Source organism: Cupressus sempervirens, chromosome 11 (assembly GCF_028749045.1).
Source record: "Cupressus sempervirens isolate cs-2001-9-10 chromosome 11, ASM2874904v1, whole genome shotgun sequence".
Lineage (NCBI taxonomy): Eukaryota > Viridiplantae > Streptophyta > Pinopsida > Cupressales > Cupressaceae > Cupressus > Cupressus sempervirens.
Genome location: NC_143128.1, coordinates 264,304,174 through 264,324,535, shown reverse-complemented (window position 1 = coordinate 264,324,535; position 20,362 = coordinate 264,304,174).

The window sequence follows — 20,362 nt, the reverse complement described above, 5'->3', positions numbered from 1 at the left end:
ACTAAGTGCAACTTCACTCAGTTGAAACTGTGTCTTTGATGCTCGGTTTGAACTGTGTTGCCAATGCTATGTTTGAACTGTATTGCCAGTGCTCGGTCTGCACTGTATTACTCGATTTGAACTGAGAGATGAGTGTTGTCACTAATGGAAAATAACTTTATGCCAACAAGAAGAAAGGGTGAAAACAACCCTAATAACTAGTACCAATATCTATAATATCTAGATAATCGGTAGTGACTTCTCAGACCACATGTCTAGTGATAGGAGAAAGTTCCATGAGGTTGAAGCCTATGATGGAGGAATGGTGAAGTTTGACAATAACTTGCCATCTACTGTAATAGGTAAGGGTACTACAAACCCAAATTAATATGCTAATTATGAAGATGTGTATTTAGTAGAAGGCCTAAAATATAGCCTACTAAATGTATCTCACCAAATGGATAAATTTATAGGTTTTAGTTTAACAAATGGTCTTGTAGAATATTTGATAAGATAGGTAGGCTTTTAGCTACAAGAGAACAAAGCAAAGGTAATATCTTCCACCTCAATATTTTTGAAAACAAGTTCTTGGTAACTAAGAATGGAAATATTTTTTTGTGACATAGAAGGTTATATGATATAAATTTTGAAATCATTGTTAAGTTAGGAAAGAAAAATTATGTAATGGATGTAAATCTTATTACTAAACCAAACAATGTTATGTGTAAACATTGTCAACTAGGAAGGTTGGCAAGCTCTAGTTTATCTAGAAAGTCATTTACTTCTAAAAAAATATTTAGATATAGTTCATATTGACTTGTGTGGTCCCACAAGGACATAAAAATGTATCTATTAATTGATACATTTTGTTTCTTATTGATGATCTTTCTATATTGATATGGACTGTCTATTTGAAAGAAAAGTCAGAATCCTTCCATATGCTCAAAGCCTATAAGGAAAAGGTGGAAAGGGAGACTCGTAGAGAACTAAAATTATTGAGACCATACTAGGGAGGTGAGTTCACCTCACAAGAATTTGAGAGTTACTATTAGGAGCATGGAATCAAAAGACACATGTCATCTCCTAGGAAACCACAATAGAACAATGTTGCTAGAAGAAGGAATTGAGTAATTGTAGATTGTGCTAGAACACTAATGATTTAGAATAATTTTGTACAAATCAATTTTAGATAATCTATGAGAAAAACTATATACACCTTCAATAAAGTATAAGTGAAGAAGGGAAGAAAGAAGACTCCCTATAAAATGTGATTTAGTCACTCATCATCTGTGAATTACTTCAAGGTATTTAGAAGAAAATGTTACATCAAAAGAGATGAATACCAAGGAAATTTTTAATCCAAAAGTGATGAGGGTACCTTTCTAGGATATTTTACCAAAAGAAAATCATATTGGTGTCAAAACCTTGAGACAAACAAGATTGTGGAATTTTCCAATGTGATAGTAGATGAGTTTTCTAAAAATATTGAAGAAGAAAGAAAGAAGGAACCAAATGACTACACATTGTTTAAATATATTTTGATAAATGATATAGCGGAAAGAGTACCTATGGAAGTAGAAGCTATACAATAATTTGTACTATCACCAGTAGAAGTTGTTCAACCTAAAGAACAAAGAGAAAAAACACTTGAAGGAGAACCGATGCTAGAAAAATATGTAAGAAGACACCACTCAACCAATCAAATCATTGGAGATAAAAACACTAGAGTGATGAATAGGAGGAATTAAAGAAAGACAATATGAATTCTCACACACATTAAGACCAAATCTATAAGGGAAGATCTCAAATACAAAGACTGGAGAAAGGCCATAGAGGAAGAGATTGATCAAATAATAAAGAATGATACGTGAACCTTGGTGACCTGACCAAAATACAATAATGTCATTAGAACAAAGTGGGTGTTCTAAAACAAGATGAATGAGGATGAAGAAGTATTTAGAAATAAGGCTAGGCTTGTTTGCAAAGAATATGCATGAGAAGAAGGCATAGATTATGGAGAAACCTTTGCATTGGTGGCCATACTAGAAGTAGTCAAGACACTCAAAGGATTTGCAACATACAAGAACTTCAAAGTGTACTATATGGGTGTAAAATTCCCATCTCTTAATGAATTTTTGGAGGAGGAAGTATACATTGAAAAAATGGAAGGGTTTGAGAATGAAGGATAAAATCAAGTTTACATACTAAAAAAAGCCATGTATGGACTAAAAGAGGCACCTAAATCATGGTATGAGAGATTTCACTCATACTTGATAAAAAAATGGGTTTGTAAGAACAAGTGACAACTATAACATATATTTTAAGTAAGAAAAGAAGGAAGTTATTTGATTGTAGAGATATTTTTGGATGACATCATCTTTGGAGAAAATGATAAGTGCTAAATTTGTAGAAGCCACAGAGAGAGTTCAAAATGTCAATGATTATAAGATCAAATTATTTATTAGACTTCAAGTGTCCCAATTAGAAGGAGGAATATTCATAGGGAAAATAAAGTATGTGCAAGAGATTTTGAAGATGTTTGGTATGGAGGAAACAAAATTGGTTGGCACCTCGATGGTTATTGGTTATAAATTGTCAAAAGAAGATGAAATCAATGAAGTGAATGAGACACTTTACCAATCTATAATTGGTAAACCATAGTATTTTGTGTACAACAAACCAAACATAACACATGTGGTCAGAATAGTGGCCACATTTTATGCCAACCCAAAGGCTCACAAATGGTAGTTGTGAAAAAAATCTTTAGATATATAATGGGTACTAAAGAGTATGGCCTGTAATATCCTTTCAAGGGAAACTTTTAGCTTAGTATCTTTATTGATGTAGACTAGATAAGGAAAATAGATGAAAGAAAGAGCACGGTCAATAGTGTATTATTTCTTAGAGGGATACTAGTTGAATGGGCCAACAAGAAGCAAAATTTCATATCAAAATCAATAATAGAAGCATAGTATGTTTCTAAAACATTGAATTGTACTCAAGTTTTTTTGATCAAATACCTACTTAAATTAATTCAAGAGAAGAGGGAGGAAACACTAGCTATCAACTATGATAGTACCAATACAAAAAAAAAATCCAAAAACCTGATAATACACTCAAAGACAAAGAACATATCAATTTATAAAGAGAAATTGCAAGAAAAAAGTGATAAGGTTGGAATATGTACCACCAAGGAACAACTGGATGATATATTCACAAAACCTCTTCAAAATAATAACTTCAAGTATCTAAGAGAGAAGTTAGGGGCATTACCCCTATCAATATTGAACTAAGATAGATAGGTAGACATCAATCCATGATCAAGAAGTGGTGAAATCAAATAGTGTATTGATGAGAAAAGAGGACTTCTCCATAGAGGAGCAGTCATGATGTTAAGATGCACATCTTTGGCATTATTGTCAAAGGGGGAGAAATTGAGAAGCAAAAGAAGAAGTAGAAGAAGAGAAACAAAGAGGGATCCACCAAAGAAGAGAAACAAACAGGAAGAGAAACAATGGGCAAGAAAAGAAAAAGGGATCAAGAAGAAGAAAGAAGAAAGAGAAAAGGAAGTTGAGAAGCAAAAGATGAACAACAAAAAGAGTGAATATCCAGACTTGTGAAGTCAAAGTGAACCCAAAGGACTTAGAGTGATCAAAAAATGTGGATACATCATCTTTATGGGATATGTTGAGAAAATAAGAAAAAGGAAAAGTCATGAAAGTGCTCAACTGTTAAGGTGTTTCCATTAATGCCAAAAGGGGAGATTATTGGCATAATTGTCTCAAAGTTAAAAGATTGACCAGTGCATTCATTTATTACTATGTTGTCATTGATTTCAAGGCATATAATAAACCAAGACAGGTATAAAGTCATGACTAGAAGGGTACAATGATCTTGTATGTGCAACTCTAGTTCACAAGGGTAATTATAAAAAGATGAAGGATAATCCCAATAGAGGAGATGATGAAGGATATCCACTTAGATGAATTTACACTACATGAAGTAAGAATATATTAAAGGATGTAAAGTAGGAAATGAAGTTAGTATTACTGGTGATCATACAGGATGGATTGGTCAAGTCAGTAAGGAAATTATGAAGCATGATATCTATGACTTCCATGTCATGAAGTAGGTATAAGTGCACTCATTGTCACACTTAATGGTGATGGAATTGTCATATCATGGACAATTGAAAGAATTCAAATTCTTTCTAGAAATGCAAGTCATTGAGGATACAAGACATTTGTGACTCTTAAATAAACACACTACATTTAAAAATGGTGAAACACAACAGTGATAAGAAGTCTAGCTAGGAGTGTGATTGAGAAATCAAAATTTGAATTCATAGATTAGGGTTTCAAATATGATCAAGAAGAGAATATAATAGAGAATAGCCTCTAAATAGAAAAGGTTAGGTTGCTGATTAATTAACTAGAGATCTAAGAGAGCTGAGCTAATCAAAATCTTAAAGTGAAAAAGTGTAATAGAGAGAAGCCACAACTAAGAATATAATGTCTTGAGGAGAAGCCAATGAGCTTGAGAAACACAAGTGAGAATGCATGCAAGAGAAAGTAGAGCCAAGCATGTAAGTGATTGAGTTTGAAGTTACAAAACCAAGAGAAGGTAGAGCATAATTACATACATGTCAAAAGACCAATAAGGGGATCTATATTCAAGTTAAGTGTAGTAGATATTTCATTAGATCATTCCCTTATTTTTAACTAATCTCTACAATAGTAAATTCCATAAAGAGTGGACCCTAACAGGTTCTTTGTATGAAATCCCCTAACATGGTGACACATTAACTTGTGTTCATAAGTCCTTTAACTAGGCTACTACTAATAAGGAAATACTTTCATAGGTCTTATTCAAATCCTTTAACTGGGTAGCACTTAACAATGTTGTTGTAATATTCTAATAGAAAAAAGCTCTTAACTAGGCCCACTTTAGGAGAATGTAAGATTTGTGAGGATCAACTCACACATTGTTGTTTTTACCCTAATTGGGTTTTGATGAGATAAATACTATGTTGTGTGTTTCTATGGTTGTCTTCATTATTTTTTCTTAATATTGAATGGTTAGGTTGTATCTAGCACTAACCTATAAATAGGTTTAAAGTGTGATAGAAGAAGATAATTTTAATATGATAGGGTATAATGATTCACCCCTATTCCCCCTCTTAGTATACCAACTTGTGATTCGACCAACATATTACTCATAGATCTATTTTACCTTTTCCATTTAACCATTTGGTTCAATTTATATTTTTATTACACATCTAAAGTTAATAAACATTATATGGAAGAAGACTTGTTTATGTACTTCCTTAATATAATTTAGGTTTGTTATTGGTATTCTATCATCCTATTTTAGTTTTTCTTATCTAATTGGAGTTATATTTAAAGTTGTGCTTGAAAGCCCCTATTTCTCTTGTATTTTAATAGTGTGGAAACTAGAAGTCTTATATTTACACATCTCATTTGATCTCTTCCATTTGTCCACTAAATACTAAAAAAAACTCTAAATTAATAACATTATTGAGTGACAACATCTCAACTCAAAGGCACAAAAGAGGAATTTCAATGCCCTTAATCAACCTATATGGTCCCATATATTTAATTTTATGATGAGTTGTAGAGGAGTATTTCTTTTGCACCTTACATATATTGTTCACAATGGTAAGTTGGGAGGACTCTTGGAACACATATTCACCACTAAAATAATTGGATTCTCTATCCTAAACAAAATAAATTCTTAAAAAATTATGTGGTACTAAAGTTAGAGATTATTTATACATTAAGGATTATAATGGGGTGGAAAAATACACTTGGAAAGGATTATCATACACCCCATTCCCACATGGTAGACAAACGTTCTCATAGAGAAATTCAATTATCTAATTCTCCACTAAAATGAATCCTAAGATTATCTAATTTGGTCTCTCTTTTAGCCTTAGAGAGCTATTTAGTAAAGAAATTATACAACATCCTAAGAAATTCCACATATACCATAAGTCAAAGGGGACTCTCACTTTTCTGGTCAAATGTTAAGGTTCCAAAGGTGAGATCCTTTGCATGGTTAGACTTGAAAGGTATATTTCTCACATGTGATAGTTTGCACATCTTGGGATTGCACATATCTTCACTTGTGAATTATCTAAAATCAAAATAATAAATAACAAACTACTTAATTCTTTATTGCTCTTTACAAGCTCCTACTGGCCATGGCTCCAATATAGGCTTAATAGGTATGAACCACTTAGTGCAATTTTTTTATATGGGTTTGTGTCTTGACCTATTTTCTATCAACACTAATTTTTTGAAATAATATGTAAGGAGGTTCCTAACCCTTATGATATAGAATATCTTGTGGGAGCATAACCAATGCATATTTAGAAATTAACAGAATAATCTTGAATATGTCATCCATAAAATCAAAGTTGGAATGCTAGAATTAGTTAATGCATCTACATCAAGAAAGAAAGAACAAAATCCTTCTTTACATTTGAAGATGCAAATTAAGTCTCAAAATAGAAATGCATATCTCTTCCATTAAAATAGATCCTTCTAAATAACAACCAAATAAAATTAATAGGAATAAAGGAAAATGAAAATTGATTGCTTTAAATTTTGTCAAATCAAACCTTGATGGAGAATCAAAAGACAAACCGAAAATCTTAGGCAAGAATTGTGTTGTAAAGAATTCAATGGGAGTATTGATTGCTGCAATTTATACAAGAGTATGAAATGATAAATAACATTTTTAAGGAAATGGCTCTAGTGGTCAGATTAAATCTAATTATTATATTCAAAGTGTCTAATATAGTGATTGAAAGGGACTCTCAAAATATTTGAAACATAAAAAAACATATTAACTACGTCCTTCAAGCAGCCTCAGACATCTTACTATGTTATGTTAAATATAAAATCCTCTATTTTTAGAGGAGTAAGTAGGGTCACAAATGACCTTGCCAACAAAGGTTTCCACCTTGAAATATATGAATAATCTATCTTTAACAAGGAAATATTGGAGGATCCTTCATTTTGACACCTCATTTTTAATGATGCTACTCTTAGATTACATTTTTTATTTGAGGATCCTTAATGTCCTCTATTATTTTCCTTTGTCTCAATTGTTGGGGGATCAGCTTAGTCCTTTTCCAATGTTAATGTGTTGTTTTATACCCTATGATTTCATTTGTCTCCCACTCTCCTTTCTTCACATTCCTTTTCCTTGGTGGATTTCTTGTACTCCCAATCCATCTCTCTAATTGTAAAAGGTTCATCCTTAGGTGTATCAAATTCTCCTACCTGAAGTATCCTATTTTCTAACCTTTTTCATTCTCATGCAAGATTTTATTGTAGGTTTTGTTCCTTTGCTTGACGGAAAAATCTTCGTGATTTGTAGGCAAGAATCTCCTTGACACTTGAAAGATGAAAGATTGGTAGAGTATCTAGTTAAAGTTGGGTCCTTGGGATGTTGCTTCTATTGTACTTACAACAATATATGTAGTCATTAGATTCCAAAATTTTAATGGATCAAGTGTTCATTATGTTTTGCATGGGTTATTGGTGATTTGACTTGTAGACTTGTTAGTTAGGATATATTTTTCTTACTATCTTATTTTGATCCTTTTTAGCTAAAATCACACAAGGGTACCCAAAATTTAAAATTTTAGTGCTTAAATAATTATAATTTGTTTTGTGTGCATTTTTGTTGAAAACTTTGTGAATTTCTTAGTCAAGATATAGTTTCCAAATTATGTCACTCTAATTGTTTTAGTTCTCAAGCACACAAGCGTACCTTTATTGTTGCATATAGTCTTCAAACCTACTAAGTTACCATAATCCATCTAAATGTGCAAGACAATATCTATATTTTATTGTGTGAGACTTTTTCCTCATTAGGGTTTTAGATTACACTACATGATCGACCATCATGAAGATATAAAAGAGAAAAAGGAAAAGGGAATGTAGATTGGAAAATTTAAAAAGAATAATAAGAAGATGAGGGGAAGGAGAGAGAATGGAAACCAAATATTTCTCAAGGTTGACAAGACCCTAGGGACACAAAGAAACAAGAAAAAAATCTTAAAAATAAAAACAAAAACTCAATCCCAAAACCTACAAAATTAAAATTGCATTAATAAAAAGAATAAAAAAAAGGTAAAACATAAAAATCTCTCTCTCTCTCTCTCTCTATATATATATATATATATATATATGTATGTATGTATGTATGTATGTATGTATGTATGTATGTATGTATGTATGTATGTATGTATGTATGTATGTAATAATAGATATTATAAAAATAAAATATATAAGTAAAAGCACAAAATAACATACACAAATAGGAAAAATCAAGACTATCTATAGGTATTTATAATGATACAAAAGTATAAAATAAAATAAAAATAAACAACAATAATTATAAAAATGTAACGATAAATGTACCTAAATAAAATAAGATAAAGAAGGATTATAAACATAAAAAATTATTATTATACATATACAAATTTATGTATGCACACACACACACACACACATACACACACACACACACATTTATACATACATACATGTAAACATAAAGTAAAAATATGTACCTAATGTTAGCCCCAACTGATAATGCTAATTAATGTGTATGCAAGAGTCATATTAGCTGTTATGTTATCATTGATGTCAAGCCTTAGTTGATTATACATTATGCTAATACACTAGATTGCCATACCATTTGATAGATAAAGATGATTTGAAGAAAGTATGATGATATAAGTGTTGATAAGTGTATGATATTCAATGGGCATTTGAATGAGTTAGAATCTGACATTATAATGTTGGTTTGATTGATTTACATGGTCGTAAGCAAGAAGTATATGCAAGACATTATTTAGGTGAATGAAGGAGAACAATATTAACTAGGCTGATACAATTGTCACTGAGCATTTGAGGAAGAAGTGTTGAAGTCTAGTGTCAACCAAGAAATTTTAATGTTAGCCAAGTCATGTATTAACCAAGAAACTTGTAGTGTTCATTGAGCACTAAAATGAAGAGAAAGTTTGTAAAAGATTAATTTGAGGCCAACATTTGGTGAAAATTAAGAATATTTGAGAAGTCTAAAAGATAAGGATGAACCTAGTTATGAGATCAACAAATTGAATAATTAAAATGAGATCTAATGGAGAAGATTTAATAATCTAAAATGGAGCACAATGTTCAAGAAGGAAGTCTATTTTTTGAGTGACTAAATTCAATGAATATGAGATATATGATTGTAATTAAGAAGAAAAATATGGAAGATTATGGAAAGGAAAAAGTTACTTATTTTTAAATAGATGAGAAAGATGTGTCTTGTTGTTGATGATTATTGATTATGTTGATGCGAACTGAAGTAGAAAAATAAGATAGGAAGTGAACCGAGTACAACATAATTGAGAAGATCAAGTAGAGGAAGTGCTAAATGAAAGTGTGAGTGTGTGAATTAGTCAGAAAGAGATTAGAAGGAAGAGACAAAGGAAAGAAGAGATTTTAACAAGCAAGGTAAAGCTAAAACCTAAAAAATCAACTGACTGTTAATTTCTTACCATTCTAGCAAAAAAAATCTCTTAACCGAGTGGACCTAAAAATCCTTTCAAGTCCTATTTAGTAACATTAAATAGTAATGTTTGTAAGTCCTTTCAAGAAGGCCACTCTTTAGAATTTTGAAGGAGTGATAGGGTCTAAATGATCTTAGGTAAAAACCCTCTAAGAAGGTCACGCTAAAAATGTGCATTTAACCTTTAACAAGGTTGGCTCTTGATATTATTCACTTCAGAAGAGTGAAATTATTAGGGTTTCTGGTTTCGAAGTGGGTTTTTCATTTATAGGTCTTCTAAGTTAAATCTTGTGTCAAATTTTTGTTTGATTAGTTTGTTGCAAAGTTGATTTCATGTTAACTATTTAATTTTGCAACTCGACATAAGTTGATTACTTTGATACTCAGTATATTAAGAAATAATAAGATAACAATTTGATTTGAAGTTGTTATAAGTTAGAGATTAAGATGTCAAAAGTGTTTACCAAGTTATTTATTTGAGAATTTATAATGTTGAAGTTGGTAAAAAATTATTTTAAAACATGTAGGATAACTGGTTATAACTGTTTCACACACCCCTCTCAGTTATCTAACAATTGATATCAGAGATGAGTTCTTGAAGGAAGAAGTTTGAAGGAACTTGAGCTAAATATCCAAAGATGTATAAGAGAGAGGTACCAAAGCTAAAGAAGGAGAATTTCTCTTGACAAAAAATCAAGATGAGGCTTTATCTATCTAGGACTGGAGATAATGCACTATTCTATCTAGACAACTAGTACACCCCTCCCAATGGACCTATGATAGTTGATGAGATGAACCATCAAAAGGAATACAATGATCTCATGATTGAGATTTCTTCCACATTAAATGATGCTAATTTTGATGATGTGAAAAATTGTGCTACTACTAAAGAAATGTTGGACAAGTTGACACTTGTACATGGAGAAGATGAGAATGTGTTGAGAGCTAAAGCATAAAGCTTAAGAGGCAAATATGATGAGATGAAGATTGAAGATGAATAAAACATTGTGTAGTATGTGAACTAAATCAAGGAAGTTGTCAGTTCTATCAAAGCTTCTTGAGGCACCATCAATAATGAAGAAGTTGTAAGTAAATTTATTAGAACACTTCTACGTATCTATTCTATAAGAGTATCTATAATTTAGGAATTTGGATCTATGCCTATAAATGATCTAACTCTTGATGGTTTAGTTAGTCATTTGACTCCATTTGAGTTAAGTAATTGTGATAATAGTGTGCCTAAGATTGAGAATTCATTCAAGTCATCAGTAACCATTGGAAGTTCAAAGAAAGAGAAGAACAATAAAGATGAAAGTGATTCAAAATTAGAGTAATAATTGGATGAGATTGATATTAGATAACTTGAGGGGAGGGGGGTGGGGGGTAGTGTATCAATTATGTTCAGTTATCCTACAGTCCCTTCAAATACTTTAGTACCAAAAATACTTCATAAATATCATAATTAATCACTCGTCGATGTCATTTAACTTCATAATTAACACTTATAAATAGATTACTCCAAATAGTTCATTCACTATATCTATTTTTACTGAATGCCAATAATAAAACTTAGTTGTTATTGAGTTGTAGTAAAAAGTAAATAACATGAAAATCAACTTGCAACATAACAAAATTCACACATTTGACACCAAAATTTTTAACGTGGAAACCTATGAAGGGAAAAAACACTTGGGACTTGTAAACCAATTTTTTTACTCTTCTAAAGTGAGACCAACTAGTAGCCAACCTTGTTAAAGGTTTACATACACATTGTTAATGTGACCTTGTTAGAGGATTTACACCAATAGGTCATCTATACCATATCACTCTTTGATCCTATCTATAGAGTGGTATTCTTTAAAGAAATTACAAACACCACTAATCGATGTTACCGTATAGGATTTCACAAACTTCTTAGGTCCACTTTCTTAACAAGATTTTTTTCTACAATGATAACAAAGTAACATCTATTAGGTTTAGCATTGTCTTTCTTATTCAAATCTCCTTCCTACTCACTTTGTTTATGATCTCCTCCTAATCTATTCATTGGTTGACTCACTCTTTTTTGTTTCACTTAACTCTACTTTGACCTTCTCAACCCAATATTACATTATCACTATCCAACCCAATCAAGTACTCACTAAATACCATACTTATCAACTTTTTCTTCAACCTACTTTCTTCAAATCCTCTTCATCAATAAAATTGATATGACACTCTTCCGAAATAGAATAATGAGTAATCAACTAAGACTTGACATCAACGAAAACATAACAACTTATATGACTCTTTTACATACATTCATAGAATTTTTAGTTTTGTCATTAGTTGGGGTTAACAATCTCCACCTTTGGCATTGATGAAAACACATAAAATATGATTTTAGATTACAAAACATTACATAAGATAACCCAATGTATGCATTGAAAACAATACACCTATTCAGTTCTTTGTCTTCATTATAAGGTTCTCAATATCTTAGTTTGTATCTTTAGTAGTAGAAATCTTCAACATTTCTCCCCCTTAGGATATGATCTTCTTTTGTTTAGCAACCTTCATCATATATTTAACTTCATCTCCTTCCTCTGACTCATTCTTCTCCTTCTTATTGATATTTTCCCTTATTATTATTTCTCTCCCTTTACTAAATCTCATCTCCCCCTTTTAGCATAACTCCTTACTTATTCTCTACTGATTCTCTCCCCTTTTTGGTATAGTTATACCTTTTATCATTCTCTCCCCCTTTGAAAACAATGCCAAAGGTCATCAAAAGTTTCAATGTGAAACTTACAAAACCTTTTAGTTATCCTTTTTCCTTGCATGCACTATTTACATCAATTTCATCATAGTCATCTGCATAAATTCAGGATACTCCTAAAGAGTGAACTCTTGCATCAACTCCATAAAGATATTTCTATTCTTCTATGAATTGATGTAGCATGTATCTTCAAAAAGTGAATTTTGGATAGGGGCAAGACCCCTAGTTTACCTCTTATATACTCAAAAGCATCCTAAGAAAATGACATAATAAATATGTGTGCAACTTGTTCTTTAGATTCCATATATTCAAGACTCAATTATTTCTATTTTACTTTCTTCCTCAAGTAATGATACTTGATATATTATTTGTTTTTGCATGCATCAATAGATTATTTGATATATTTATTGCACTAGTGTTATCATAATAAATAGTAACAAGCTCAATTATCTCTTCTTGCACAACTTCCAATTTTTTTATAATGTTGAAATCTATTTGAAAAGATCATTATTGAACAAGGAAGATTGTTTGCAAAGAGGGAGATTGTTGATAAAGAATGTTTTCAATCATTTTTTTGTCACTAATGTCAAACTTTCTATTTGCTAGAATGACAATTGCTTATAAGATCTAATTACTATCAATTAGTTAATTTATGAAGAGAATTTAATCACAAAGATGTAACAAAAGCACCTAAAGGAAAGGTTGAGTTATGGTTTTGTAATGAAGTGCAAGGATTAGTTAAGACAATGGTGAAATGATGTATTGATAATACACTTGGAGATTCAAAGGTTGGCTACACTTAGAAACTTTAGTAGAATAAGTTGTAACAAAGCTATCTACAAAGCTTGACTAAGTTCATTAATGGGTACCGAGTAAGCTAGTTCATGCTGAGAAGATTATTAGTAAGTGCTGAGCAAATGTAAAATCTAGTGTGTGCTGAGTAAAATAGAGGGAGATGAGCAAGTAATAGGTGCCAAGTATTAGTAAAATTTAGTTGGTGTCGAGTGAATCCATAGAAGGTGCTAAGCATCAAAAAATCTTAGTTGATGTCAAGTAACACAATATGTGTCGAGCATCAAAAATTCAATAGTGTCGAGCTATTACATTATTTGAAAAGTCAAAGATTTGCTAGATCTGAGCTGACAAGTTTGTTACCTTGAAGTTTGTGAGCTGGATGGAAGATAAGGATGATGAGTTGGTGGCACAAAATTTTAGGTTAACCATTTTTGGGAAAATATAGGAGGATTCTACATGATGTTTCTAGAAGAAGCAAGATAAGAGGTAGATTCATTGAATCTTACCTAATCCATTCAAACCAAAAAAATAAGAGAGGGAAGATTAGAGTGGGAAAAGTATTCCAAACTTCTATTTAAGGAGTTACAGGTCAAGAAGCAAGAGTTTCCAAGTGGTTGAGTTATTGGTGTCAAGGAGAAGGCATCAAGAGGGAGGAATAGAGTATAGAGACTCTACTTTGATAGGTGACCACAGAGGTGATTGAATTGGCACAACTAGCATGGAGACCCAGGGAGACAAAGCTTGAAAGGAGGAAAAGCTGTTAGATCTATAGAGACTGAAAGCCAGGCAAATTTGTGAACTAAATTGAGACATGAAATCTACAAGTTTTGTTGTGAGTTGTATTAGATCAAAGTCCTTATTGTTACTCTCTAGCAATAAAAAAATCCTATGGACTTTGGTTGGTTTAATAGCCATTTTAAAATCCTTTAACAAGTTGGAATTCGAAGTGAATGTTCTAAAGTCCTCTAACTAGGCCCACTTCTAACAAGGTGGTTGAAATCCTTCAAATAGGTCACATTTAGTAGTGTGTTGTAGCCTTTAACATGACATCACTTCAGAAGAGTGAGAATTGAGTTGCATGTTACAGGTAGTTTTTCCCAAATTGGGTTTCCACATAAATCATTATGTTATGTGTTGAGCTTTCATGTGTTATTCTTGCATGTTGATTTTTTAGTAACTTGCTAAGAAGAATGTTTAGCTTGGAAGCATGGATAGTTTAAATGGGTTCACTATACTTAGTGAAAAAGTTATATTAGGACATTTGGACCTTGAATAACTGATTCACCCCCACTCTCAGTTATTCTAAAGCATTTGACATTTGAATACATACAATATTTGAACAATTGATTGCATCAAGAGCATACTCAGTCTTAGTAGTAGATTTTGAAATACAACTTTGTTTCCTGCTTATCCCCATATAGAATTTAATACTAAAGTTATCATCTTTCTTATACCACAAGCCAAAATCTTTAGTTCTTTTCAAATATTTGAATATCCTCTTCACAATAGTAATGTGTATCTCCTTGGGATTAGATGGAAACCTTGCAGCTATACCAACAAGTACAATGTCTGGTCTATTATGTACAACATACTATAGTTTACCACTCATGGATTTGTATTGTGTTTCATTTATTTCTATAGACGTATCTTCCTTTTATAGTTTTACTCTAGTTAGAATAGGTGTATCGATTGCCTTAGACTCATCCATACCAAATGTTTTCAAGATTTCCTTTACATACTTATATTGAGTAACATATATCATTCCTTGTTTGATGAACTTGTAATCCAATGAAAATATCATCCCACCAAACATTGAAATCTCAAATTATATACTCATTCGATCAAAAAATATCATACGCAATATGTCATTTCTGCTAAATATAATGTCATCCACAAATATCTCAAAAATGAATACCATATTATTAGATTTATATTTCAAATACAAATTACTATTCTCACTTGTTCTATAAAATCCAATCTTAATCAAATATGCACACACCCTTTCATACCATGATCTCAGAACTTGTTTCAGTCCATACAATGCCTTGTTCAATATGCAAACCATATAATGAATCCTCTAGGTTATTCTATGTAGACTTCTTCTTCAAGTATTCCATTTAGAAATGTAGATTTGGCATCCATTTGATAAACTTTGAACTTCTTGTAGGTAGCATAAGCCAAAAATGTTCTTACTCCTTCCAGTCTTTCCATAGGTGCAAAAGTCTCACCATTCTCAATTTCTTCTTATTGGGAATTATCTTTGCAAACTAGTCTTGCCTTGTTTCTCACAACTTCTCCATTTTCATTTAGACTATATCTAAAAATCCATTTTATACCTATCACATTATTGTTTGTAGGTCTCGGTACCAATGTCCATGTATTGTTCTTCTTAATTTGATAAATCTCTTTATTCATAGCATTTATCTAATTATAATTTTCCAATGCAACCTTAACTATTCTTGGTTTGAAATTAGAAATAAAATAGGTAATGTCTCTTAACTTACTTCTTGTCTTTACTCCAATGCTTTGATCCAGGGGATGCAAATTACTGAAAAGTAAAATGTCCCCAATGCTCCAAGAATCAACATCATTACAAGTGTTCACAATTTTGACTCCAACATAACTTGAACGATCAAAATTGGAGTTCAAGTGCAAAAATTATTACTGGTCAAAATTTGGTCAAACTGGGACCAAAGGTCGTAAAAGGGTGAAAAAATAATCATCTCAAAAGTATTTGACAATGGATTCCAAATGAAAGAGCTCGTCAAAAGCTTTCCAATGGTGTTTGTTTCATCAAGAACGGAGATCGGATATAAAAGTTATGATGGTTTCAAATTCCAGTAAAAGTATGGATTTCGATGACATCAACATGACATCACGAAATCATAAAGAGAGGGAAAACATTCAAATTTGAATTAAAATAGCTATTTAATTCGAATTAAAGGAATGAGATAATGGGAGTTGAACTCCTAACCATTGGCCTCGTAAAATTAAGGCCAACCAATGGGCTATTTATGGCATATGTAACATTAAGGGAAGAGTTGTTATCTATTCATAACAAATCCGCCCAAGCTTATTTAATTAGGGGTATTTGTTGAAAACAAACCCTTAATTTTGGTGTCAAATCATATCCAAATAATGGTAAAAGGGGTAAATTCGAAATATGTAACCAAAATGGGGGATTTTGTTAGTTAATTGTTTTAGCCCATTTTTGGCTAAATTTGATGTATAAAATGGGGGTAGTAGGCTTTGGAAAGGCATCCAGGTGATGAGAAGGAGATTATGATTTTGGAGCAAATCGGATTGGTCCCTCTATTGGAGCAGGACCTGGAGATGTAGTCCGACCCGCGGATGAACTCCGTTATCAATCGTGTTTTGCCTTATGTCTCTCTACTCTCTTTCTTTCAATCATTACCTTTTTATGCTTTGTTCATTTCAGCATTTAAGTTGTGTTAATTTGCTAATTAATGCTTTGAAATTTTACTTTATGAAATAATGTTAAGCATTCCTCTGTAATAGTCCTAGATTCTAATCAGATCATGCTTCTATCACCAATAATTTGTTTAAGGGAATGATTCTTTCTCACATTTTTTTCCAATATAGGTTCAACTCTCTAATTTTCAACAATTTATCCACTCAGTAGGGGCTTAACTTCTTGTTTAGGTTGCAATGTCAGGTGCTCAGGAAAAGTAGTCTACGAATCTAGTAGTACTACCTAATGCTGGATAGCTCTTGGCTGTAACTCGGGTAGTGTCTCTAGTACCTCTTCATACATGTCAACAAACTTGTTGTAATCTTTAGGTTCCTTCTTTCTTTCTACTTCATTATTTTTAAAAAACTCACCAATCCTTACATTTGCACTTTCAATCATTTTGTTTATGGCTTGTTCAGACATTAGCTTTTCTCTTAGATAAATATCCAAGGAATATACCTTCATCTCCATTTGAATATAATTTACCATTTCTTGCATCCTTGTGAATATAACATCTACTTCCAAAGCTTTTGAAATAACTTACATTAGGTGTATGACCATGCCATAGCTCATAGGATGTTTTGTTTGTTCCTTTCTTCAACTGAACTTACTTTGAGAGTATAAACACCAATAGTAATAACTTCTCTCCAAAATATCTGTGTGACATCTTTTTTAATCAGTAATGTCCTTGCACAATCCATAATAGATGTATTTATTCTCTTTGTAATACCATTTTATTGTGGTGTCCTTGGTGCATATAACTCTCTCTTAATACCATTTTGAGCACAAAATTTAGTAAATTTAATAGAAATTAATTCACCACCTCTATCAAATCTTAAATATTTCAATGATTTTCCATTTTCATTCTCAACTCTAGATTTATACCATCTAAACATATCAAAAGCATGTTATTTTACCTTTATGAGCATAACAATCATCATTCTAGAATAATCATAAAAAACAAGATGAAATATTTGTCACCATAGTAACTTATTATACTAATAGGTTCAAATAAGTCAATGTGCACAAGTTCCAAATCATCATTTGAATTGTGTGCCTTGCTTGAAAAACTTGATTTTGTCATCTTACTGAGCTGATATCTCTTGCACATAATAACCTTAGGTTTTTGCGCATTTGTTAAGGCTTTAATTCTTCTTTTAATACTAACCTTCATCATGTTCTCAAAGTTTACATGACACATCCTTTAATGCCACTACCAAAATACCCCAACTCTAGAAAATAAACATGTCTCAATAGTAGGATCAAGATAAAATAAGTTACATTTTGTTTGTACTCTAGGGTAAAAGGACAAAGCTCTGTCACCGTTTATGATATCTTGTACAGTTTCATCCGAAACACTTTCGGCCGTAACAGTTTCGGTCCTAACGGCTCCAACCATACACACGTGGTAGTTCTGCGCACCTACGTGGTGCGTACCATTTTGGCCAAAACCCGTTCGGCTAAAAGGGTTCCGGCCAAAACCCCAAGCCAATATAAAAATTGCCGCAAACCTCTAGCGGCTATCTTTGTTATTGTTGCGGTTCATTGATGTTTGGAGAGCAGGTTAAGGGTTTCAGCCGTAACTGGTTAGTGGTTTTTTCCTCCCCATTTTTTAATAGTTTTTAAACGTATTTTTTGATTAATAGATGTTAATCGTACTTAAAATAGTTGTTTTTGACGTATTTTGTGAGTGAAATGCTTAAAATTGTTTATTTTTTAATATGTTTAAATTATTTTAATTATTTTAGAATGGTATTTAAATTAATTTGTTAGCAAAAATGTAGTTAAACATGAGATAAAAATGTAGAAAAACATTAATTAAAAGTGTAGAAAAATATTAAGTTAAAATATAGAAAAATATTAAGAAAAACATTAGGTTAAAATATAGAAAAACATTAGTTAAAAGTGTAGAAAAAAATTAGGTTAAAATATAGAAAAACATTAGGTTAAAATATAGAAAAACATTAGGAAAAACATTAGGTTAAAATTTAGAAAAACATTAGGAAAAACATTAGGTTAAAATATAGAAAAAGATTAGGTTATGAGGTAAACATGTAGAAAAATATTAGTAAAAAATGTAGCAAACCTTTAGGGGACATTATTCAGTTTCTAACATAACTTGATGGATCTAGAGGTGAAACAATAATATCTTATGGTGAAATTAATTTTGACATTAAATACACCTTCTAACATAACCTTATATTAACTACAATCATAACCCATACCACATTCTAACCATAACATAGGCCCTCTACTAACCGAATGAACCACACTTAGATATTGATGATGTTCATTTTAACAAGTAGTTATTGTTAGGTAATAATGATTCTTACATTACCAAACGACACATAATGACCTCATGATACATTTCTAGGTATTTTTATCCATATATATGTTAAGGGGACCTAGGGACTCCTACTAGGTCATTACGTTTGTTATAGGTTGTAATAGGTATTCATATGTTTACTAGCACATAATAGGTATTGTCAGGTAATAATGAGTCTTACATTACCAAAAAACACATTACTTGATCACTTATGTCAACTGCATTTTTCAATACGTTATCCATACATGTGTGTCTTAAGGGGACATAGGAGTCGTAATAGGTCATACTATTTTTTATAGGTTCTAATAAGTCTTAATATGTATTATTAGGATATAATAGGTCTTATTAGGTAATGATGATTCTTACATTACCAAATGACACATAACGACTTCATGATCCATTTCTATGTATTTTTATCCATATATATGTTAAGGGGACCTAGGGACTCCTACTAGGTCATTACGTCTGTTATAGGTTGTAATAGGTATTCATATGTTTACTAGCACATAATAGGTATTGTCAGGTAATAATGAGTCTTACATTACCAAACAACACATTAATATCACTTATGTCAACTGCATTTTTCAATACGTTATCCATACATGTGTGTCTTAAGGAGACATAGGAGTCATAATAGGTCATACTATTTTTTTTAGGTTCTAATAAGTCTTAATATGTATTATTAGGATATAATAGGTCTTATTAGGTAATGATGATTCTTACATTATCAAATGACACATAACGACCTCATGATACATTTCTAGGTACTTTTATCTATCTATCTATCTATATATATATATATATATATATATATATATATATATATATGTTAAGGGGACCTCGGGAGTCCTACTGGTCATTATGTCTGTTATAGGTTGTAATAGGTATTCATATGTTACTAGCACATAATAGGTATTGTCAGGTAATAATGAGTCTTACATTACCAAACAACACATTAAGATCACTTATGTCAACTGCATTTTTCAATACGTTATCCATATATGTGTGTCTTAAGGAGACATAGGAGTCATAATAGGTCATACTATTTTTTTTAGGTTCTAATAAGTCTTAATATGTATTATTAGGATATAATAGGTCTTATTAGGTAATGATGATTCTTACATTATCAAATGAAACATAACAACCTCATGATACATTTCTAGGTACTTTTATCTATATATATATATATGTTAAGGGGACCTAGGGAGTCCTACTGGTCATTATGTCTGTTATAGGTTGTAATAGGTATTCATATGTTTACTAGCACATAATAGACTGACCTTACTATCAACCTTAATAAAACTATATCCCATTTACTTTATCAACATTCTTAACTCTAATTCAAACTACTAAATTAAGTCATGAGTTCTAAATTGTAAACTAACATTTGCTAACTAAACTCATTTACTTATCTAGTAACAAATTTTTCTATCCC